The 24,538-nt window shown below is 40.7% G+C and overlaps 1 long non-coding RNA gene across 1 annotated transcript in view; it reads right to left on the bottom strand.

The window, feature by feature from the left end:
• Positions 1 to 3,185: 3,185 nt before the first annotated feature.
• LOC132810828 (uncharacterized) overlaps positions 3,186 to 24,538 on the bottom strand; it is a 38,335-nt gene continuing 16,982 nt past the window's right edge. Inside the window, exons 2-3 of the long non-coding RNA XR_009643119.1 lie at positions 5,116 to 5,185; positions 3,186 to 3,372 (exon numbers count right to left, since the gene is read on the bottom strand). This is a non-coding gene — a long non-coding RNA (uncharacterized LOC132810828). The remainder of the gene's footprint in view (positions 3,373 to 5,115; positions 5,186 to 24,538) is intronic.

The following is a 24,538-nucleotide window of genomic DNA, read 5'->3' as shown; positions in this document are numbered from 1 at the left end:
AGAAAAAATGAGCCAGTGATTACAGAACATTTATTTTTCTTTACTAAATACAGGTAACACAAGAAATGTGAATTTCTATCAAATGGTTTCCTCATAGAGACATGTTATTTTAATTCAGATGATTAATATTATGATCAGATTTCAGACATTTGTGTCAAAATTTGGAAGAAAGTTAATAGATAATGAAAGTGAGCATGAAAATAAACAAATGATGCAGATATTTGGTACATAAAGGAATTATAATAATTGTGTCATTATTGTACAGTGATGAATAATGTTGGAATAGAAAGGACAAAAAGAATCAACATGTTCAAATCAGTTCTTTTCTTCCAATTAAATGAAACCAATAATCATTTTGTAGAGCGCGTGATTCGGAAAAAAAAAGTCATTTACTGTGTGATATAAACTGAAAACGAATTCCATTTTGCAAAAATGGAGACTTTCCCAAATTCAAAGTTTAGGTTTGCTGAATTATACAACAAAAGTGGTTGTAATTTGAAATATCTCTTGCACACAAATGTAAAATAAATAAACTTAAAGATTTTTAGAATGACAAAACGTTTGTTGTTTGCATGATTGTATTACAGTCAATATCCGTGATAAAGTAAAAGCATTGTTTTAAGCAACATAAATCATCTTTAACTCCTGAACCGAAATAGAAGATATCAATTGCACTTGTTGCATGAAATAGTAAACAAATGCTTACTGTTGTCATTGGTTTCAGGAGCAATCAGGTACTTACTCAGGTTATTCTACTGAACAATAATCAGGTGGTGATGGAAGTCTTTGTGCAGCTCTATGTGTACTGTTTAGTGTGAACATTGGTTTCAATAAAATTGAGATATTTACATGAATTAGGAACAGATTGATAATTGGATGCGAATGATCTGATTTAAAATCTGACATTTTTTTTATACTTACTATGATTGTTGAGTGAAACGTTCTTAAACCATCATGCAATCAATGGGATAAGTGAGAGTTGGCAAATCCAACTTTCAAATGAACACAACCTGATATTTTCACACCATTTCAATGTCACATTCAATATAAATAAATGACTGGAAAGCAAAAATCAAATCTCACACAATTCATAAACTGACCAGTAATTAAAAAATAGATAAATAATATCATGTGACATTTGTTTATTTTACTGAAGAATCAATTGATCTTTTCTCATATTTATAGCACTGGAACATAAAATTCTATGTGTTGTTTTAACTAAGATCTACAGAACAAGAGAAAATTAATGACTAACATGACTTTGTATATTTCAGCTTTATGACTGCAACATTCTCAAATATTTTCCGAGGAATATTGATTGAGTGGAATTAGATACATATTGCTATTAGTGACCAGATGAAAGTATATAGCAGATACTGTGATTATTGGAATGAATGATGAAAGATGATACCTCCTTATAATCAACAGATATTGTGATTGGATATACAGTAAATGTCAGCATCGAAGTAAATTATAATCAAATCAATTCAAAAATGTTTCCAAGTTTAAAATAAATACAATATTCACAATGATTGAGAGATTGCACTTTGCAATGTCCTTGCAGTATTTATTGTACGGAAGCATAATTCCACATTTATACCCCTTACTGGATTGCACAATTATTGTATATAAGATATATTAGCAACAAAGGGATTTTAAAAATCATATTTGTGAATTTGAGAATAATGAGATATCTCATCTTGATATTAGACTGAGTAATATATAGAAATGAAGAATAATATTGCAGGGAAACATAATTGGAGCTCTCTGAATTTCAAAGGCTGAGATAATTGTTATGTTTCACCTGAGCAAAAATCAGATATTTACAAAGAATTTTGCAAGGGATATTATTGGTCATTTTGTCTTTGGATTGGCCTGAACAAATATGTATTAATATAGTAGCATTGACAATCATGTGTAATTGCTGGGCTGAAAAGTAAGAGGATAGCTCTTGTATTTATTGGCAAGAATTATAATGAAATGTTTACTGTGGTTACTGCACTCAGTAACAATAAGATCAAGATCAATGGCTGTTAGAAACCTTGGCCACTCGTAATGAAGAATAAACACTGCTGTACGCAATACGTATCTTGGATAATTACAGAACAGAAATTTCAGAAGACACTCATTGTATTTACTGGAGGGAATGATAATCAGATGCTTACTGTGGTGATTGATCTCAGGAACAATAAAACAGTTACTCAGCTTATTCCACTGAACAGTAATTAAATGATCATGATACCATTGTCTGGCTTTATGAATAGTGTTTTGTGTGAGCATTGATTTCAATAACAATGCCATAGTATCCAAGTCTACAGGTTAGGTGAGTTGGCCATGCTAAATGGCCCATAGTGTTCACGGATATGGAGGTTAGGTGCATTAGTCAGGAGAAATGTCGAGTAATAGAACAAGGGAATGTGTCTGGGTGGGTTACTCTTCGGAGGGTCGGTGTGGACTTGTTGAGCCAAGTAGCCTGTTTCAACACTGTAGGGATTCTATGACTCTATGATTCTTTGATTTAGGAATAGACTGATAAGCGAGTGCTGAAGATACTATTTAAAGTCAACAAAATCTTTATGTTGAGTAGAATTGCTTAGCAAAATGCTTTGAAGCCATCATACACAAAGTGAGATAAGTGGAAGTAGTAAGGTATTGTGATATTTTAAATTTGAAAAACTACAGTGTCCTCAAATCTAAAATTTAGAGACAATGTAATGTGATACATACATTTATTAATGACCTGAAGATAACAAATTGCAGATTCTGTGATTATTGGAATGAACAACAGACAGAGCAAATCCAAAATTGGATTGAAAAGCAATTCAAACTCTGCTTAGATATTTTCTAATCACCATTCGAAGCTGTTTTGGTGCATCTCTGTTGAAGATGGGAACTCAACGCACACTTCCTGGTCTCGTGGGAGATACTCTACTGGAATTCCACAGGTTCCTTTCATTATGTTCCCACCCAGGAAGGGTGGGATTATAATTACTTGTGATTACTCAAATGAAAACTAACCAGTGTTCACTCTGATAATTGGGCTGGGAATTAATTTGACTGTTTCTATGCAATGGACTGAGAATGAAATGGTAATTCACAATAATGATGGTACTAAGTATATAGGCTCTTACGAAAAAATTAATATCATGACAATTGAAGGAAAAATAAATAGACATATCATGCACTTATTGTAAATTCATGAAAAATACAACTGCTGAATAGGTTTAAAGCAATTTTTCTGATAATGAAAAGATAATTAGAATGCTTAGCAGCAGATGGAATCACCAAAAAAAAATTCAATGTGACTATTCAGCTGCAGGCAGCTCCCCTTCCTTCCACAAATGTACATCTTCCAACAATTCAAAATGTACTCTGATTGATAAAGGGAAGAACAAACACATGTAACTTTTTTTTCTCGTGTTTACAAAAAAAGTCACAAATTTGAATATTTTTAGCTTTAAAATATTTAACCCTTGCTGAGATCAGAAATACAATAAACTTTCACGTTGAAGAAAAATATAATCAAATCATATCAAAATATACATCGATATTCACAATAATTGGGAGATTGAACGCTGCAATATCTTTCCATCAGTTGATGTACTGAGCCATAATTCCACTTTTATATCCCTCACTAGATTGATCAGTTATTAGATATTAGCAATAACTAAATTATTAATATGCTGTCAGTGAACTGAATATTAAAGAGAAATCTCACATTGTTGTTTGAAGATACAATGTGCCGAAATAAACAGTAATTATTGGCAAAATGTCATTAGATAACTCTTAATCGATGAGGCTATGGTTACTTTGATTGTTGAAATAAGTAGCATTCAGATATTTCCAATGAGCATTGGATGGAAAATCAATCTTTTTGGTATAGACGTGAAAAAAACGTTTTATTGGAGTATTGTCAATAAGAAATATAGGATTAAATTATGATGTGCATCTCACCTTACTGAATACTTTCAACTTTTCTAAAAGGTTTCTAGTCCAATCATCAGTTTAAAAGGGGTCATTTTGGTTCAGCAGATCAGTAACTGCAAACATTTTCAACACATCTCCATCAAAGCTGATAATTCAGAAAAAAATACCAAAGCATTACCTGTGTAAATGTCAAACTATATCTTTAGATTAGAGTCAAGTTCATTCTCTACTTACTTTATTCCTATTTTTGACACCAGTGACTAAATATTGATTAGATTAAATGTCATATGTGTTAGACATGAGTTTTCTCTCAACGATCTGTGCAACACAGGAATGGGCCCTTTGGCCCATAACGTTGTGCTGAACATAATGCAAAATAAACTCACCCCTTCTGTCCACATCCTTCCAAATTATCTAAATGAACATTTAAAAAAGCCCTAATGTATCTGCCTCTACCACCAACCCTGGAAATTCATTCCAGACACCTACCACTCCCTTTGTAAAAAACAAATTGCCCCTCACATGCTCCTTGAACTGTCTCCCCTAACCTTAAACGCATGTCACATACTTTTGACGTTTCAACTCTGGGAAAACCATTTTGACTGTCAACCCTATTTACGTATCTCCTGATTGTATAGACTTGCATCAATTCTTCCTCCATCCTCCGCTACTCCACAAAAAAGCAACCTGAGTTTTTCTCACGTCTCCAAATCCAGGCAGCATCCTGGTAAATGCCCTCTGTACCCTCTCCAAAGCCACCATACCCGTCCTATAATGTGGCGAATAGGAGTGAATACAATACTTTAAGTATGCCTTAACCAAAGTCTTATAAAGTTGCAACATGCCATCCTGACTCTTGTAATCAGTTCCCTGACCAATAAAGGCAAGCATGCCATTTGCCTTCCTGACCACCCTATCTACTTGCATGGTCACGTTCAGGGAGCCATGGTCTTGAATGCCAAGATCCCTTTGAACAACAAAGCTGTTCAGGGTCCTGCCATTACCTACTTTTCCTTAATATTTGAGCTCCCAAAGTGAAACACCTCACTGTTGTATGGATTAAACTTTGCCTTTAATTTCTCTGCCCATATCTGCAATTTATCTTTTTCCTGCTGCATTCTTTGACAACCCTCTACATTATCCACAACTGCACTGAACTTTGTATCGTCTGCAAACTTATTAACTCACCAAATTAGATTTTAATCCATGTCACTTATATATATTTGTCCCGCAAACAGAAGGGTTCCAGTGCAGATCCCTGTGGGAAAAAGACAGAAAATGAGGAAAATGCAGAATTCTTGAATAAATGAGGTTTCTTTCAATGACAAAACTATTCTGATGAATAATCTCTGAAGGTGTGATTTTTGTTTTGAAATTAACCCAATATTTTAATTCTCAGTTTACTGATCTTATTGAATATCTAGTACAAACTGCTGTGAAAATATTGAATCGTTTTAAGTGTTTAGTTCCAACATTAATTATTCTTTAATTGTAATTTCAATTATCACACCATCATGAGAGTTGAATCTATTATTTCTTAGTGCCAGTATCATGATGAAATATTTACACTCGTTTCAGGTCAACACACCTGCAATCAAGCAAAGTTTTCTCACCCAACACTCATAGTAACTATCTCATTCTCTTTCATTTGAATTCTCATTTTAATTAAATGATCATTAATCAGTCTTATCAATTAAGAGATGACTAACTAGTTTTCACATCAATATTTCAGTTCTTTCCAACATATTGTACAATTACATTGCAGTAAGGGTTTCTCATCATTCTTAAATTTGTTATCAGCTATTTTTGTGTCTGATTTCCAGTATCCACAGTTTTTTGCGTCCTTGTATTAATTGTATTTCATTTCAATGCTAACATTTCTATATTTCTAATTATTACAATAAGAGCTAAGTATTTTTCATGTTAAACATTGTATTAATTTCACGTGTTTCTTGTGTATACAAACCAGAATTAACAAATGTTTGCTCTATTCTTTTACAATAAATCTTGAATTCTTAGAAATCACAATTTTGTGAAAATGAGGGAAATTATCTTTCGATTAATAGTCACATTGAATGACTAATGCTTTACTTCCAAGTCATGAGCATTACAAAGCAGTTTAATTTTGACTACATAAATAACTGCTTCAAACATATTTAATTACTTGATTATCATGAGATTTATATTTGTTTAAGATCATTGTCGCTTCGTTCCAACATTTTTATGAATTACTAATTCCTTTTATCAGTCCATTACACACTGGAATTGTCGAATACAACCCAGTCTGATTATCACAATAAATATTTGAGCAGTTTTCCCTGTGAGTAACCACCGTAAGTATGTGATTATAGTCCTGCCCTTCTTGCATAGGAACATTATGTAGGGCTCTGGTAATGTCTGTACTGAAAGACCAGGAGGTATGGATTCAATTCTAAACTTCAACAGAGATGTGTCAAAGCACCTCAGAGTTGATTAGAAAATATCTAAGTGTCTACTGAATTATTTTTCAATCCAACATTTTCTCAACTTGTATCCGTTGTTCATTGTAATGTTCACAATATCTTGAATTTATTTGCTTCCGTTCACTGACTAAACTATGAATGTTATTATGCTGCTTCTAAGTACCTCTCAACTTTTAATAACTTTGCAGTCATAAAGATTCTACAGTGTAAATTACATTTAAGGTAAGGGGGAAAGATTTAAAAGGGATCTGAGGGGCAACTTTTTTCACAAAGTGTGTTTGGCTCACATGGAATGAGCTGTGAGAGGAAAGGCGTTGGCTGGTACAATTATAACATCTAAAAGACTTTTGGACAGTTACATGGATAGAAAACGTCCAGAAGGATATGGAACAAACACAGGAAAATGGGGCTAGTTTAGTTTAGGGAACCTGGCCGGGCTGCCTGAATGGCCTGTTTCCGTGCTGTACCAAGCTAGCATTGTACAATTCAAACTTGACTGTGATAGATAAAGGAGAGAACAAACGGGTGTTGATTCTATTTTGCGTCCATAAAAAAGTGACATGAATTTTAAATAATTTTGTCACAAGAAATAGTTCACTCTTATTGTGATCAGAAATACAATGAATGTGAGCATTGAAGTCAAATATAATTAAAACAATTCAACTGTGTTTATATGGTTAAAATAAAAATTGATATTCACAATCATTGTGAGTTTGTACACTGCCATATCTTCACATTACTTCATGTACTGAGCCATTATTACACATTTATACCCCCGACTGAACGGAACAATAATTAGATGTTAGCAACACTTAGATTTTCAAAATCTATCAGTGCACCGTGAAGAAGGAGAAATTGATGTAATTTTATCCTGATCGATGATCCAACATTTGTGTCTGAATCAGGAAGAGAGTAAGGAGATAACCAAAGTGAATATCAGAGTGACCACAAGATACAGTCCATGACATTTGATAGAAAAAAGGAATTTGCATACTTTCATGGCTATTGAACGTTAATAATTAATTCCCTCCGCAGCTACTGAAACAGTCCAAGTCCAAGTACAACAAGATCTGGACAATATCCAGGTTTGGGCTGACAAGGGGCAAGTAACATACATTCCACACAAATGCAGGCAATGACCATCACGTATAAGAAATAATCTAACCACCATCCCTTGACATTCGATGGTGTTGCCATCATTGAACACCCACGATCAACATCCTGGGAATAATCATTGATCAGAAACTGAATTGGTCTCACCACATAAACACAGTGGCTACAAGAGTAATTCAACTGCTGTCTCCTGAAAGCCTGTCCAACAGCTACCAGACACAACTCAGGAGTGTGATGGAATACTCCCCACTTGCCTGGATAGTGCTGCCCTAACAACACTCAAGAAACTTGATACCATCTGGAACAAAGCAGCCGGCTTGATTGGCACAGCATCCACAAGTATCCACCCCCCACCACCACTGATGCTCCGTAGCAGCAGTGTATACTATCTACAAGATGCACTGCAGGAATTCACTAACCAGCACCTTTTAAACCCATGACCACGTCCATCGAGAAGGACAAGGGCAGCAGCTAGATGGAAAGGCAACTATCTTCAAGTTCCACTATAAGGTACTAATCACCCCAAATTGGAAATATATAGCTGTTCCTTCACTGTCGCTGGGTCAAAATCCTGGAAATTCCCACCCCAAAGGTATTGTGCTGTATACCCACAGCAGGTAGGCTGCAGCGGCTCAAGAAGACAGCTCACCACCAATTTCTCAAGGGCAACTAGGGATGGGCAATAAATGCTGGGCCCAGCCAGTGACACCCACATCACATCAAATAAATATTTTAAAAATGTGTTCAAGATAAAAACCAGCTCCACACTGTCCTAGCTGCAATCTCTGCCCCTTATTGAAAAGATAAAAGAATCTGACCTTGCTCAACTTTCTCATCAAAACCAAGTACAGTATTCACCCCAGCCCTCTCTTATATGAACCAGCAGCATTTCCACCACCAACAGTAGATCCTCTTAAAATATTTTGTCAGTAACTTTTAATTAACTGGTTACTACAATTACAATGCAATCTGTACAAACAGATCAAATACCTTTTATGCAACAACAAATTTTCTAACAACTTTTCTCGATCTTTGTCATTCTTTTTAGTTCGATGAGGTAGGGAGGGATGGAAACACGACAGTGATGTAAGATATATGTAATACAGTGAGACAGGGAAGCTAGTATGGCTCATGTTGACTCTTAGACCCCACACAGTGAAGCAACACATTCACTGCATAATAAACATAACATAACATTTCAACCCCACTCACACCCGGAGTGACAGAAATAAAATGTGGATCGGTTGGACAGGATAGGTTTGTTACAGTTAGAGTTTGGGAGAGTGAGGGGTGACATGACTGAAGTATCTAACATCCTGAATGGTTTGATAAGGTGGATGTGGAAAGGATGTTTCCACTTGTGGTCATTCCTGAACTAGAGGGAACTGCTTTAAAATTGGGTTCACCCTTTCAGGACAGCGATGATGATATTTGTTTCCCATCAGAGGGCTGTGCAAATTTGGAACTCTCTGCCACAGAAGGTGGGCTCACTGAGTATTTTAAGACACAAGTTGATAGATTCTTGTTAAGGGACGTTGGGGGGAGATGGAATACAAATCACTAACAGATCAGGCCTGGTCTTATTGAATGGTGGAGCAGGCTCGAGGGGCCGAATGGTCACCTTCTGCTTCTCTCTCACATGATCCCCGGACTGAGAGCTTTGTTTAAAATTCATTCACTGGGTGTAGGTGCCACTGGCTGTGGGCAACATTATTCCCCAGAGGGCAAATAAGAGCCAACCACATTGCTGTGGGTCAGGAGTCACATGTAGGCCAGACCAGGTCAGGATGGCAGCTTCCTTCCCTAAAGGACATCAGTGACCCAGATGGGTTTTTCCTGACAATCGAGAATAATTTCATCAATAGACTCATAATTCTAGATGATTATTAAATTGAAGTTCCACATCTGCCGTGGTGGGATTCGAATGAGGGTCCCCAGAATATTCACTGGGTCTCTGCATTAACAGTTCAGCAATGATACCACAGGACTGTTCCCGAGCTACAAAGGGTGGGAACCAAAACCTTGATCAAACAGGGAGAATTAAGGAGTGTTGAAGGGAATGGGGGAAGAGAATGACCAAGTTTAGGTTCAAGGCAACTGAAACTAAAGCCACCAACAGGGAGGAGAACAAAGTAAGAAACCCTCACACAGCTGGAATTGGATAAGTGCAGATACCCCAGGGAGGTGTGGAACTACACAGGGAGGACAGGGTGAAGGCACGGGTAGGTTTAAAAGCAGTGAACCAAATTTTGAAATTTTCTTCATGAACATAATGTAGATCAGGTTAAAACTGAGGTAGGTGTCTGACACAACTTGCTGCAAGGACACAGACAGTAGAATCTGAGGTGATCATGAGGTAATGGAGGTAGAATGTGGGAGACAAGCTGGGACTGTATTGGAATAGTCATGGTGAGAGGGAACAAATGCTGGATGCAGGGTTTCAGCAGCTGATGGACTGACGCTGAGGTGAGCCATCGGAAACTGAGCAAGTGAGCACCATCTAATAGGACAGAGAAACTGATCCATCAGCCTGAAACTGACTGACCACGTGGCTGTCAGTGACTCCAACACAAGTGAATGGAAACATTGCTCAGAGCCTGTTTCTGTAACATTCAACACAACCAGGAAATAAAAAAAATGAATAATTAGCTGAAAACAAGGCAACTGCTCTGTTAGAGTCTAAACTATTCAATGTTCAGTTATTGAACATTATTGATTCACAGAATATTCTAACCTGCACAATCACAGTAAAAGGGGAAAGTAAACAACATTCTTGGCAAAGACATAATGAAACAACTGCTTGTATAAAACAGCTGAGAACAAAGGGGCTAAATTCTCCACAAACTGACAAACACAGGTACCATCGGTTTATAGATAGACAATGAAATTCTTCAGAAAAACCCTTCCCTGCCGATGGTGTGTGAACTGCCACTTATTTCCTTTGAAAAGAGTCTCTGTTTCCCCTCAGAAAAGCAGGTGTGTCGCGCACTTACAGACTGACTTACAGACAAAGGAAACCTGATCTGAGACTCGCAGGTTAATGAAGCTATTAGTGACAGCCCATTGCACACAACAAGAGCTTAGACCACAACAGATTCTAGTGAAACCAACAATGCAATGAAAAAGGTGAATTAGTCTTTATAATCATGCAGCCTCTCTCAATCAAATAATCCCAGTCAACCTCCAAACATTTTTAAACTATTAATCCCTAATTTCCTCCAAAAATATATCTAATTATTCTCTTCAAAGTACATTTTAAATGGTCAATTCATAATCACATTCATTTCCAGTTATTCTTAGAGCCAAACAACTTGCAAACTAAAATAGTTTTCATGTCAATAATGACACTGGAAACTTTGTTATGTAGTTTAACCATATTTCCAAATATTGTTTTGGTTCATTATTGCAGTGAAGCTAAAATTAAAGTCTATTTATTTTCTCTGATATCCTTCCATTACTTTATTCCCTAATAACAATGCCCATGGTGTAATGGGTGACAAGCATTAAAATAAAATCGAATTTTCATTGCAAGAACTGGTACAAATGATCACATATTATTCAGTTCATTCATTGTCGTTGATGTTAAGAGTTATTTTCACTGTATGATCATGTTAAATTCACTTAAATAATCACAGTACAATTCTCACCTCTATAGATCTGTAAAGTGAATGTCAAGTTATAAATATTTCAAGTAAAACCAAATTCACATTTTGTTCTGTGTTATTCCTGGAAGGACAGAATGTGTTACATTATTATGGGGAACAGGAACAAGTGAAGGTGGTGCCTCTCAGACGTGAGGCCTTAAAGCCAAAGGGCCAGCTGGCAGTCACAGTGGGGGATGTACCCAGTGCCCCGCTCTCCTCAGAAGGCAGTGAGGATGGTGACACTGGGTAGAACAGGTTAGATGGTGAAGCGCCCACGTATGGACAGAGGGACAGCAATGGGTGGGATGACCCACTGCCCTGTAAGGCCCAGAAGGCCGTGTCCATGGCACCGCTCGGCATCAAAGCTCAACGTGGCTAGACAGTAGGGAGCAACAAAGGGAACTGACAGAAACCAAACCTGAACCGTTTCCCCGGCTGAACGACAGGTGTTGGTGAATGAACACCCAGCCTGATAGAGAAATGGTATTAATGGGCCTTATTGAGACAATATGGATTATTTAATTGAGGTACACAGTCTCACCGATGATGGTGTCAGCCAAGATCTCTCAGGCCAAGATACCCTGACGTGTACAGCAGAATCTGTCCCTGCAATGAGAGGGTGGGTGTGTGAGCCAGTTCCCCCCCAGTGCACAGCCGATCAGTGGCTCCAGGCATTTACAGATATTGCAGGGACACACTGGGGAGGGGACAGGCTGAATGGGCTAAAATAACCTTGGTGACTCATGGAGCCAAGGGTAATATCAAGAATCATACAGAGAGGAAGCCTGAGGTGTGTAAGGAACACGGGGATTACCAAACCCCAAAGTGTGATGATGAAATAGGTTTGATGTGTTTAAAAGATGACATGGGACCCCATTTAACTGTAATTATAAACATGGGACTCCCAGTGGGAGATAATTCTAACCAAATGCTGAATTGGTCATGAGAGCTGAGGCAAACGCAGAAACACAGAAGAATAGATTCAATACAGGGAGGGTAATCAGACCCACAATATTACAAGGGAAGCAGGAAAGGGCACATAGCCAAGGAACGGAGGCAGAGAGAGGGAGATAGATGTTCACATTGTGTGTGGCATGTGCTCACGTAGGCACATGCAGAGCCCATGAATATTTATTGATGCTGTGTTTGCTGTATTAATAAATATTAATACAGGAGCAGCTATATCAGTTACCGATATGGATTTGCCCCCACCCTCTCAATTACTAAAATGAGAGCATTTGGAGAGGGAATCGAGGAAGCTGGATAAAATAATCCGATGCAGATCACCGATATGGCAAAATATACTCAGATATGGGAGTGTGAAACTGAGGAAGGGACCATTCTGGGAGTTGCCATTTTAGAACAGTTCGGAGCAACTATTGATGTAGAGACCTGAACTGTAATATGGGAACAACCTGGACAGGCCTGAGACAGGAAGCAAAGGAGAGGCGACATCTCCAGAGTAGTTACCTTGCAGGGAGACTGGAACAGTCAGGGAATCTGGGGAGTTATAGCTAGGACCCAAACAGCAGTGTGGGGAACTCAAACAGGAATGTGGGTTATTATCTGTGGATCCTGTAAAGATCGAGGGCCCTCTCACTCCCCACACACACAGGATCCCATTAAAGCTGGGGCTGAGGAGGCAGTCATTGTGACAGTAACAGATTGAGAGAAGCAGGGAACAGTCAGGCCGACAGTATCCCAGACTAATTCACTGAATCCAGACGGCTCATCCCACCTCACTATTGATGATACCTCCCTCAGTAAATCCGCCACTAAAGAGTATCCTACAGTAGCAAACCACACCACTGTATTTAATGGATTGAAATCGCAACAGGATATAGTCTCAGCCCTTGATATTGTGAATGGGTTCTGGTCCATAATGGCAGAATAAGCTGATGTTTACTATCAAAGGAAAACAGTACACCTGGATCCAGTTATCTCAGGGATCCCATAATATTCCAGTATATCCCACCGATGTAAGGCTGATGGAGTTAGTCTATTTAATCTTACCAACACCTCATTACCTCAGTTGGTGAGAAAGAACATATCCAAATATTAAACATAGTATTGTGTCAGTTCAGGCAGGCCGGGCTTAAAATTAACCCACAGAGAGTGCAACTGGGAAGGTAAGTAGAGGCGTACCTGGGACATCATATCAGGGAGATCAAATCAGGAAGGCAGAGGCGATAATCCCATTGGAACAAAAGACCATGATTTTAAAACTATCCATCTGCACATCGCGAAAGGGTAAGGCAAACTTTAGATTGTTTAATTATTGGAGGCCTTTTGTGGAGGCCAGGATTGGCAGAAACATCACAAGCCCTGACAGAAGCACGGACATTAGCCAGGGGTCAGGGAGTCAGCATATACACAGACAGTCAGCATGCCTTTGGTATTGTTCATGACCATGTGTTGGTCTGGGCTCGGTGAGGGTACATCACCTTGTCTGGGGACCACATAGAGCATGAGGAACCGGTCAGAGAGTTAGTGGAAGCTGCTAACTTTCCCAATGAAGCAATAATAATAAAGATTAGAGCTCACAGGAAAGTAGAAACCCCACACCAACAGGGCAGTGAGTATGTGGATAAGGCAGGTAAAATACTGACTGAAACAGTGCAGCAATTTGAGGAGATGGCAGTGGCAGGAGCTGCAGAAGTGAGAGAGGAAGGTTTAAAGATATTCCCAGAAACAGTCCCACAACAGGAGAAAGAGGAATGGGAAAAAGGTGGGGCAGTAATAGGACAAGACAGAGTCTGGATGATCCAGCAGTGCCACCACACTGTATAAGACAAACATTATTAAAAACATATCATGGGTCAGCCCATATTGGACAGGATACAATGCAATATCAGATGCTCCACTACAGGGGAGGCCTGGAACAGGGAGAAATACAGCAAGGTTTTGTCGAAGGTGTGTAGTGTGTTCACAGTGTGAGCCAGTGAAAGCAATCAGGATAAAATGGAGGCAGCAGCAGGGACCCAGGGGCCCATGGGAACAATTACAGATGGATTTGACACAGACACCCATCCCAATCCCAGGGAAGGAAATCTTGCTGCGTCTTAATAAACAGGTTTACGCAGTGGGTGGAAGCATTCCCCTGCAGATTTTGACCAAGGGACACATGTTACAGGGAACGTAGTTAAACAGCTCTGTGGCCTGTTTGGTACTGAACAGAAACCCCATCTCCCATACCACCCCCAGAACTCAGGGACAGCAGAAGGAATGAAGCAGACACTGAAAGCTAGTCTGACTAAGGCCCTCCCAGAGACAGGCAGAGATGGGTTAGAGTACTCCCCACCATCCTAATTAAATTAACATCAACCCCAGCAAAGGGAACAAGGCAGTCCCCCTTTGTATTAGTGACCGGACGGACTACGCAGGTGCCACAGGGTGTGGCAGTGGGAGTGCCCGAGATGCCCAATGGCAAGGATAGGGTCAAACAATTCTTGAATGAACTGGCAAAGCAACTGCATGAGCTGAGAGGGGAAGTTGCAGAGGGACAGCGAATCAGAAACTGGGAAAGGGAGCACAGAAATATCCGAGCTAACATTCCAAACCCAGGAGATCAGGTCGAGTGAAAATATTAGCGGAAAGCATGAAGGAAACCCAGCTGTACTTGGCTGGGGAAGCCACAGAGTTCTCGAGAGGGAGCTCTCCCACCATGCTTAAATGAGGAGCGCTGTATAAAGGTCACCGCGCTGCTAAACTCAGGCTCCTCTTTGATACTTCTCCCAGCAACAGTTGTGCAGGGACATGTTGCTGGCTGGAGGTCTGTGGCCAGTGTCTCTGTTCCACAAGGATCAGAACTGGGACATCTGTTGTTTGCAACATATATCAGTGATTAGCAAGAAAATGTAAACAACTGATTAGCAAGTTTGTAGATGGTACAATTGATGAAGCTGTGAACAGTGAAGAATGTTGTCAAAGAACACAGCAAGAAAGATCAGTTAGAAGGTTATACGGAGAAAGTACAGATATATCTGATTTGGACAAATGTGTGGTGATGCATTTTGGGAGGCACATTGCAAGAGGAATGTATACACTAAACGGAAGGGCCCTGAGCAGCATTGATATACAGAGGGATCTTCAGGTGCACGTTCACAGCTCCCTGAAAGTGGTGAAGGAGGTGGATGGCAGGCTTGCCTTCTTCTGTCAGGGGAGTGAATATAAAACTGTAATCAGGCCACCTTTGGGGTATTGTGTGCCGTTTTGATCACCACATAAGGAGGGTGTGGAGGCTTTGGAGAGGTTGAAAACAGGTTTACCAGGATGTTGTCTGGATTGGGAGAGGTTGGAACATCTTGGGTTGTTGTCACTAGAAAGTCAGTGGCTGCGGGGTGAACCATGAGGCAAAGAGTGAATAATCTGACTCTTTTTCCAAGGTGGAAACGACAAATTCTAGAGGCCATAGGTTTAAGGGGAGAGGGGGCACGTTTAAAGGAAATGAAAACCAAAACAACTGCAGATGCTGTAAACCAAAAACAAAAACATTTTTGTGAAAAGTTCAGCAGGTCTACCAGCATCTGTGAAGAGAAATCAGCGATAACGTTTCTGAGGAAGTGTGACCAGACCCGAAACATTAACTGATTTTTCTTCACAGATGCTGCATGACCTGCTGAGCATTTCCAACAATGTCTGTGCAGGTTTAAAGGAAGTTATGTCGGGCAAGTTTCTTCTCCAGGAGGTGGTCAGTGACTAGAATGTACTTGCCTGAGAGTTGGTAAAAGCAGAAACAATCACAATGTTTAAGAGGCATTTGGGCAGACACATAAGCAGACATGGGTTGGCAGGGATATGGACCATATACAGGCAGATGGAATTAGTTTGGAATGGTATCATGATCCGTACAGACATAGTGGGCCGATTATCCCAGTGCTGTCCTGTTCTGTTTTCCGGGGCGTGTAGAATGTGTCGAGCAAGAGATAATATTTTGAGTGGAATATGTCTCTTCATTAGAACACATAGTAAGTTGATGCATTTTGAGAGAAGCAGTGTAGAAAGGGAATATATATTTGATTGGAACAGACACAGGGAGCAGGACAGCAGGATGGGGGACAATGTGTACAAATCATTTAAGGAGAGAGAACATAAAGTGTTTTGAGTAAACGTATAGGATACTGGGCTTCATTAATAGAGGGAATGATAACAAACTCATGGAATAGATGCTGACCATTGACAAAGCTCTAGTTAGGTCACAGTCAATCATTGCATCCAATTCTGGTCACCAGATTCCTGGTCAGAATGGGGAATTTAAAATACCACAGAGGGGCCAGTTCCATACTTTGCTTTCTTTCAGGATGCATTGGCGACTCAAGGGTTAAACATTCTCCTGCCAAAAGCCTTACTGCTGCATTGTAACAGTACGAGGCCTGTACTCTTACAATACAGACAGAACACCTCAGTAGGGGGAGGCGGACTGTACCTTCAAAATAGAACGCATTGCAGCCACACATGTGGATTCCCCGTAACCCCAGACAGAGGAATTTGCCCTTTCCAGACAAGACTGAGAGCCCTGGGCACAACCCTGTTAAACTGCCTCCCGCTCCCATTGTCTTACCTCCCCTCCATATTAGCATAGGTAAGTGAATCCCCCATTTACTGAAGGAAGAACCCTTCTGCCTTAATCTCTTCCCATCAACACATAATCATGAACAATACGATAATCAGTTTCTGTAATCCATTCACACTTTATCACAGGACATCGCCATTCATCAAGCTTTGTAAGGTCATAATTACCTGCTTTAAACTATGTAATGACAATCGCCCATGTGACTGATATGTCTTTGTCTAATTCCTATTAAATATACTGTCTCTGTGGGTAAGGCAGAGATTCATGAAGAACAGTCTCTGCAAGTAGACACTCGGCTACTTTAGAGACATTTTGAAACTCCCGCCAGCTGTCCAATAATAAAACTACTGCTGTTGTGCAGAAAACTTGTCTCGTCTGGATTTGTGGAACAAATTAGACATCAATATTGAATGATATGAGTGATCTTCAGAGTGTGGAGTACAGACTTACTGGTGTGGTTCACTGATGAAGAAAATGCACTCAGTGAATTGATTTGAAGAAATTTGTATTTTCTTTGAATTAAACAAGTTGAATATATTTTTGATAGAGCTATATAAGATTATAACACACCTAGATATAGCAGACAAAAAATATCTGTATTCAATAGGTGATGGCACAAGAATTAAGATCAGATGTAAAGTTTTGATACAGCGGGAGAAGAGCAAGTGTTTCTGCTGACTGTATTGGCTGGAAATATGCAGAACATGCTGCCTATTATGGTAGTGCAAGCAGAGAAGATGAATGATTGATAAAAACAATTAGATCAGATCCGAGGGAAATAAAATTGCAGAGTTTGGGGGACGTATGGGGAATGAGAATATTGGATTCTGCTACAGAGAGCCAGCTTGGATTTGATGGGCCTCTCTCTGTGCTATAATGCATTTTATGTGGACTTGCTTAACTTGCTCTGGTCACCGATTAAATTGTCATTGAGGTAAATCTGCTCAGTGTTCCTACTCAGTCTAACACAGGCTGTCCTTCCACAGCAGGAGATAAAGTTTTACTGCCTTATACTGGGTTCTGGGAAGGGGGAAGGGAGGGGGCGGTGGGTGGGGTGCGTAATGGTGTGTATAACAGTCTGCCAGCACTTATCTGAAATCAAAACACTAGTGCAGCCACACTAGGGACAGACTCTGGAAATGTGGGGAATGCCAGAAGGGAATTCTTTACCCATTCCCACCTGGAAACGGGCCAAACCAGTCAGACTGGGGAGAAGCTGTTCACCTGCTGTGTGTGTGTGGGTGGGGGGGGGGGGGGGGGGGGGGGAGGAGGGTAAGGGATTCACTCAGGCAGCCATCCTGCTGAGACACCAATGAATTTATTCATAAACACAACTTGAAGGACTTTTTTTTCTCTTTTCACACCAAGTAATGAACAATGGTATTGGCACTCCTTCAAGTTATTTTGCGTATAGAGAACTTAGCTTTGGGAATGTTCACAGCATTGTGGAACATGTACACATTCACACTGGGTAGAGACTTTTATTTTCCTTTATTCATTCACAGGATGAGGATATCGCTGGCCCGGCAGCATTTCCTGCCCATCCCTAATTGCCCAGAGGGCAGGTATGAATCAACCTCATTGCTGTTTATATTGATATTAATCAACATGAATGTCAGACTAAATTAATTATCATCAAACTCAAATCCATTTGATATTCATATATTTACAATCAGTGTTCAATTCACCAAATGTAGCTGAAGATAATAATCTTCAAGTAATTCTAACAGAGAAGATACCTGAATACTTGTTCAGCAAATTAAAGCCTGTTGTGTTTAGATAGTAATAATTTTAAAAAAGTAACTTGAGAATAATGAAAGAAGTTGATTGTTGGGTAACTGATAATCTTGTTTTAATCTGAAGTTAATTTAGGATTAGTTAACAAATGGTAGGGAATCCCAGCCCCATGGAGTGCACATCCAGTTCCATGTGGGAAAACCAGAACACTTCTTGTATCAGCGACAGCCACAAGAACACGGAGGTGACACTGGAAATGTCAGGAACACGAGTTAATCCATGGTTAAGGTACTGCACTCACTCCGAGTCCCCACGTTGATGTGTTCTCACCAGAGAGGGTACAGAGGAGATTGATCAGAATGTTTCCATGATTGGAGAATGTCTGCTCTGAGGAAAGGTTGGATAAGTTGGGGAAGTTTTCAGAGGAGGATGAGCTGAGATTTAATTGAAGTGATAAGATGCTGAGGAATCCAGATCGAGTGAATAGGAAGGAGCTATTCATAACAGAGAGGTCAGAAACTGGAGGTTTTAGATTGAAACTAATTCTCAGAAAGAAGGGGAGTGGATGGTGGGGGGCAGGAACTCACTGATGGGCTTGTAAAGGCAGTAGCCAGCATCACATTAGAATAAAAGGACATGGATGTAACTGAAACGCTGGAACATGCAGGGCTATGGACTAAAGTCTGCAGAATGGGATCATTGCGATTTATGTGACACTTCTCCAGAATATTAAACTCAAGTAAATTTGTCAGTAAGTTACAGCACAGATTGAGGCCACTTTGTCCATCCTGTATGTGTTGGCTGTAATAGAACGATCCAGCTTTTACAGCGTTCTGTACTCACCAATGACAGCAACAATTTCAGACTGTGTACTCTGCCCTCTATGTGATTATGATGTGTGTGTGTGTGGGGGGGGGGGGGGGGGGGGGGAGGAGGGTAAGGGATTCACTCAGGCAGCCATCCTGCTGAGACACCAATGAATTTATTCATAAACACAAATACATTGTTTTTTCAATGTATTTCTTTGGCAGCTGCTCACCTTGCTTCCTTGTTTCTTTCCCGGCCCTAACTCCATTCCCCGTGGCCTTGAGGGATTACATTTCTGCTGCTTAATCTCTCCGGTCTTCCCCCGAGTGACAGACTGTCTTTTGTCCTTGTCTCACCCCACCTTGCTCACAACCTGTTACATTTCTGATGGTTCCCAGACCTCTGTAACTTTCACTGCGCCCTCTGGGTCAATGGCATGAGTTTTGAATTTTCTTCCTCATGAGATAATCAGAAATCTTCCGGTTGCAGTTTCCCCCAGATTTTATTTTGGAAAAAAAAGAGCATTTGTGTCAGAGTCAAGTGTTTGTGAGCCTTCATCCACAATCCTGAGCACTTAGACATAATATGTGACCCTCCCACAGATGTGCAGGTTTGCTGGATTGGCCGTGCTAACATGGCCTGTAGTGTGTAGGTTAGGTGGGTTGGGCTAACCATGGAAAATGTGGGGTTATGGAGGTAGGGTCATTGCAGACTCGATGGACCGAATAGTTTCTTTGTGCGCCTCAGGGATTCTGTGATTCTAACTAGTTGTGATTATCGACACGTTTTCCTCATGCCAGGTTCATTCAGCTCAGGTCCACACACTGCCTTTGTGTTTCTGTTGGTTCACGCTCAATCCTTTCCTTCTGTTTTACAGCAATTTCACACTGTATGTGAGGGTGAGAATGAATTTGTCAATACAAATACTCCAACCGAAACCCGCACAGGTCAGGACCTGTTTCTGCTGCTGATGTCGCTCACAGGGAACAGGAAAATAAAGGTTCAGTCATACATCGTACAAGGACACAGAGGTTACAATCACCAGGAACGGGTACACAGCTTAAACCTCTTTTCTCAAGAAATAAAGGACGCTGGAGAGACTGCCTGGTACAAGTAGGAAGCTTTGTGTCTGTATTTTCAGAGATTTGAGGTTGAAATCATTGGATTTGATTCATGTTTCATTGCCCCAGGTCATCAAAGGTGCGATCTAAATGTGCAGCTTTCTTTCTGTCTTTTTGTCTGAGTTAACAATCTGAACCATCTCCTGGGCAGTTAGAATGGATGACAAATGCTGCCCAGCAAGTGATGCCGTGATCCATGAACAAACAAAACAATCCAATCGCTGTGGTTAGTTGTGAACTCGCTGGTGTTGTTGGAATGTTTATGGGGTAAAGGGAGAAGAATGGCATTCAGTGAGGTGTTCCTTTGCAGAGCTGATCACCCGCCTAGGAGCACATCCTTCTTGTATCTATCCTGTCGAGCTCTTGACGATTTTTGTTCATTTGAAGTGTTTCATGTTTAGATACTTCAGAGAAGACAGCTTCAAGCTCCTCAATCTCTCCTACCAGGGCAATGCTGCTGTTAGAATTCAATTCACTGGGGCATGTAACTGGCTGCTTCATGGACTGGAACTGGCAATTGAGACTGAAAGGTAACTGAGTGGTGAGCACTGCTGCCACACAGCGTCAGGGACCCAGGTTTGATTTCAGCCAGATGCCACTGTGTGGAGTTTACACGTTCTCACCATGTCTGCGTGGGTTTCCTAGGGTGCACGAGCTTCCTCCCACAGTCCAAGATGTGCAGGTTAGGTGGATTGCCTATGCTAAATTGCACAGTGTCCATGTATGTGCCGGTTAGGCCATTAGCCATGGGAAATGCAGGGTTACAGGGACAGGGTGGGTCTGAATGGGATGCTCATCATAGGCTGGTGTGGACTCGATGGATGAATACCCTGTTTCTGCACTGTAGGGAATCTATTCTATTCTCATGAAGAAGAATGTACTTGTCTCAATGTGTTGCAAATTTGTGGCATTCCCTCTTCAAAATGCGGTGGATGCCAGGACAATGAGCAGATTTAATGAAGAGATACAGATGTTTAATTTGCAATGAGATGAAGGGTGAGAGAGAGCAGGCGGGAAAACCCAGCTGAGACCGAGGTGAGCTCAATCATCACCGTATTAAATGGTGGGGCTGGTTCGAAGGGCTGCATTGCCTCTCCTGTGCCCAGTGCTCATCTTCTTACGGTAATAACTGGAAAGCTGCATCCAAAACTCACCACCTTCACCAAAGGAGATTTTGGAAAAAGCAGGATAGTCAGGTGGATTAGCGTTCCAAACTTAGATAGTGAGGAAGCGTGTGGAGATAATGATTTTGCAATTTTAAACTGGGGGAGACAGTGATTTATGGTTTTAGACTGTGAGGACATTCACACCGTCCAGAATACTCTGTTGTGAACATCCATCCTATACTTTAATACGACAATGTAACACAAAACACCCAGGAAACTTCGCCTCACCTCGTAATCTGGTAAAAGACTTCTGATAAATCTGGTTGAACTTAGAACACAGCTGGAAAGCTGGAAGATTAAATCCAATCCAAGATCGAGTGCTTAAACAAAGGAGACTACAATAGGATGAGGCAGGAGTTGGCTAATGTAGACTGGAAGCAAAGACTTTACCATGGGAAAGTTGACGGACAACGGGGGAATTTTTCGAAGTGCTCAGCAAAAGTATATATCAGGGAAAAGGAAGGACTGTAGAAAAAGGAGTAATCTGCCATGAGTGGCTCAGGAAATAAGGGAGTCTATCAAATTGTAATAGAAGGCATACAAATTGGCAAAGACTACGGAGAAACTAGGAGATTAGAGAAACTTTAAGATCAACAGAAAGCTAGATGGGATTGGGGGAGAAAAGTGATGAGTAACTGTCCCCAGGGCCGGAATAGCAGTTTACACTGCTAGAGAGGAACCTATTGTGTGGGGAACATATGGTCTCTGTAATTGTTGAAGCACTTAACTGTTACCATAGAGATAATCCTGATCAAGTTACAAATCACAGCACACTCCAAAAGCTTGTACTTCCAAATAAACCTGTTGGACTATAACCTAGTGTTGTGTGATTTATAAGTTTGTCCACCCCACCCCAACACCGGCTCCTCCATATCAGAATCCTGATAGACAGCCCCACTGAAACTGAAGTGCCTGTCAGATACTTGAGGGAGCCGCAGGGGTGTATGTTTTAACCACAAAGTGCGAAACTGAACTAGACTTTCTAACTGACCGTTGCCATGGAGATAATACTGAGAGAGACTCTCTATTCAAAGTCCCAAACCACAAAGGTATAAGAATGGGAGCTTTACATCAGACAGGTGGGGAGTTACCTGATGCTGCTTGGAGGGGTTCTGCATGTACACTATCCAGGTAACTGCCATATCTCATCAATAAAGACTCAAAGAAGACCTCTCAGAGTTCTGTACCAAGTTATTCTTATCCAGCAGGGTTTAGGAATGAGTACACCGCAGTCAGTCTTCACAGTGGAGGATACGAAGAACATGCCAGTAATTGATAAGGAGACTGAGGAAGGTGAGGACCATGAAACAACGATTATCACCAAAGCATTAGAGCTGGGCAAGCTAATGGAGCTAAAGCTAGATAAGTCTCTTTGCCCTGATGGAATACATCCCAGGGTGCTACCAGAGATAGCCGGAGAAATAGTAAATATACTTGGAGTCAGGGTCCTACAGCAGAGACAGGCCCTTTGGTCCAACTGGCCCGTGCTGACCAGAATGTCCATCCACACTAACCCCATTTCCCTGCACTTGGCCCACCTGCTTCTGACCCTTTCCTATCCATGTATTTGTCCAAATGTCTTTTACCTGTTGTTAATGTACCCGCCTCAACCACTTCCACTGGCAGCTCATTCCATATACATACCACCCTCTGTGTAAAACAGTTGCCCCTCAACTTCTCTTTTATTCTTTCCCCTCTAACCTTCAACTGATGCTCTCCAGTCCTTGATTCCCTGGGAAAAGACTGAATGCATTCACCTTATCCATGCCCTCATGGTCTTACACACTTCTAGAACAGTACCCACTCAGTTTCCTCTGCTCTAAACAAAAAATCCTCGCTCGTCCAACCTCTCCCTATAACTCAGACCCCTGAGCCCTGACAACATCCTTTTAAATTGTTCTGCACTTTTACAGTTTAATAACTGAAACCTACACTGCATTCATCATATTTCCAGTATTTCCCCACGGCGCTGGAACCGACGTGACAACGCCAATGGATTACAGTCCATGATCGAGAATGAACTCCTTTACAACAATCCCATTTTCATAGTGTTTCCCATGGTGCAGGTATCCTTGTGTCTTTCTGGTTGCATGGTTAATTAAAGACTTGTCCTTCTACAAAGCAAAGCTGTGGCTTAATTGTTCCTGGGAAACATGCCATGATTTTTCAGACTTCTAAAAACAAATGAACTCTTTCTCCACAGTCACCACCCGAACATGGACTTGGCTGTGTCTCAGTAGTTTTTCCAGTCACACTGAGATTTGGAATATTCGCCCACGGACAGAATACACCCCTTTCCTTCCACATGAAAAGGCCAATGAATATTCAGATCGGCACGGATCAAGTAACTATCAGATCTGAACATGAAGTTCAATTTGAATTTCTCATCCACAAATCCACCCTTTCAGTATCCTACAACTGAGAAAACAACTCACCATATTAATACAGGATGGATCTTTATAAGATAATTATAGTATTAAATTGTAGTTTCATGTTTCCCAAAGTTTTAACTCTCAATCTAACAATTTCTTTCTTCTGTGAACTGAAATCCAAACCAACCTCCTCACTCCTTTCCTCCACACCTGGTTCTCACACACACTGTCCTCTCTTTGAATTCAGTTTCCTAGCTCTTGTCTGCGGACTAAGAACCAAACCAATGAGTCTGATTCTGAGTCCATCGGGGGTGGGGGGGGGGGGGGTGAGGGGAGTTGTTGGTGAATCCTCTGATGACAACCACCCTGCATACACTGCTTCCTGCACACTCTGGCCAAACCCGTCTTACTAAAATGAACCAAATTAGAACTCAAATTGCAGGTCCATCCTTGTCACTTTCCACAAAAACCCTGAATCTTCACAAAAAAAAAGAGTTCTGATAACTTTCTGCAAAATGCTGCACCACTGATAGTCTGATCACATGGCAGGGTACCAGGAAACAGGCCATTCCCCTGGGTCCTGCTCCGGAAGATGCCAATGACAGATTAATCCCTCA

The sequence above is a fragment of the Hemiscyllium ocellatum genome, unplaced genomic scaffold, assembly GCF_020745735.1.
Source record: "Hemiscyllium ocellatum isolate sHemOce1 unplaced genomic scaffold, sHemOce1.pat.X.cur. scaffold_2027_pat_ctg1, whole genome shotgun sequence".
Taxonomy (NCBI): domain Eukaryota; kingdom Metazoa; phylum Chordata; class Chondrichthyes; order Orectolobiformes; family Hemiscylliidae; genus Hemiscyllium; species Hemiscyllium ocellatum.
The sequence above is the reverse complement of the archived record's forward strand: the minus strand, read 5'-3'. Positions and strand labels throughout refer to the sequence as shown.